We start from the raw sequence: 1,989 nt of genomic DNA on the forward strand, positions 1-1,989 counted from the left end.
AAATAAATCTGAAATACCTATTAACATACAGACTGCATTCAAAATTAACAACCATTGCCCATGGAAGAAGCAGTCTACTATAAATTTCAAACTCACACTCCGCTTTCAATTTAATTGTATAGAAGCAACATTATAGGTCTCATTAGAAGTATTACATTGTAGACAAGAAAAAGTAGTACAATTTGATTTTTACAATGTAATGAGCTCATACTTTGATATAGCAGTATATACAACCAAACCAAGAATGTTTGATTGCGATTCTTTACTACATAATTGTGAGATGAGTTGTGGCCAGAGAAAGGCCTCTCTTTCCAGAGTATTCATAGGATCTTTCAGGGACTTCTCATAGTACTATTAGAGCACTAAAGTGTAAGGCAATGATTTCTCTCCAGCATATATATGCATACTACAATATATAAGTATTCATTGCAGGCAGGCTTGTGTCCATTCAGCCACCCACTCCCCCACACTCACAACCAACTCCACATCCACACACCGATACACCCACAAACACTCAAGATCAGTACAATTGTTTTCATACTTTGAAAATAAAGATTCAGAAATTAAATTTCAATAATGTTGTCTTATGATTCTTCAAACCAAAGAATACCATTTTTTTTTCAAATAGTCCTTTCTTGTACTACATCATTACTTTGCCTCTTTCATTGCATAGTATTTTATGTTGGCATTGACTCATTTTAACCCAGTGTGTGTGGTGTAGAAAATGTTTAACTTTCCTTGTCTGTATCATACTGCTTGCTGTCACATGCATCTTGGTCAAATCACTTGAAATGTGAATTCAATAAAGATGAGAGCAGTTATGTGATGTCCACTACCCAAGAAAGCTGGCAGCAAGAGAATAGTAAATACTTTTATTGTTATTCATATGTATCTTGCACATCATTTATTTTTCTTTATTTTCTAGTCTTATAAAAAAGGAATATGGTTGGAGGTTGGTAAAATAAATGACACATTATTTCCAGAATTTTAAGGCTTTATATAACATATGCAACTTAAGACATTATGGTAAGTAAACAAAACTAGACTCCCTTTTTAAACTTGTAATGGAATGCCTTACACAACATCACCACCATCTAATTTGCATTTTTAACTTACTTTTAACAAACTGCATAAAACGTAATAAAGGACATTTCCCCTATACTTCTATAAGACAAACACCAATACTTGAAAGACATTTTACATATCAATTAAAGCTATAGAAACTTAACTCCTGACTCACACAAAACTGAGTCTAAGTATCCTAAAGTAAACTTACATAAATACTAAGAAATTTGTAAGTTGAATGTAAATATAATACACAAATATTTCTAGAAATAATACCATATATCTTGTAGAGGTAACTGCTTCATGATCTTTTTTGGCAATCATTCTCTATTTCTGATCAGCAAAAAAGATATGAAAAAAGCTTATGCCCTTCAGACTTATAAGAAGCAATGCAAAAACTTAATTCAATAAGCCACATACACAGATGCAACCTTGAGTTACCTTGAAAAGTTTCACAAACCTCAAATGAGTTAAAAACATGTAGGAAATATTAATTAAATTTTTTTTTTAGTGAAGGGGGAAAAGATAACAAAAATTACTATCAATGGTATCATGTCTTTTTGTTACTCTCTGGGTTCAAAATAAATTTGTCTTATAGGATGAAACATGTGTATTTATAAATTGCATTTTGGTTCTTCATTGATATTTTTTACTCAATAAGATGAAATGTAAAATATACACCAAACCATTTTGCAAACCTGTGTAATTTAGGTATTCCTTCCCTACTAATGTATAGAACTTTTCAGATATTTCACATTATGATTAACCAATTAACAATATTGAAAAGTTTTACTATTCTTGCCCTACTGAGCTTAATTTCCATACAGAGAAAACCAGTTAAGCATGTTATGTTCATAAAACTTGGATATACTTTGAATATGCATATGAAAACTATCATCAACAATTAAAGGACAAATGATGGTT

Source organism: Penaeus monodon, chromosome 29 (genome assembly GCF_015228065.2).
Source record: "Penaeus monodon isolate SGIC_2016 chromosome 29, NSTDA_Pmon_1, whole genome shotgun sequence".
NCBI classification, from domain to species: domain Eukaryota; kingdom Metazoa; phylum Arthropoda; class Malacostraca; order Decapoda; family Penaeidae; genus Penaeus; species Penaeus monodon.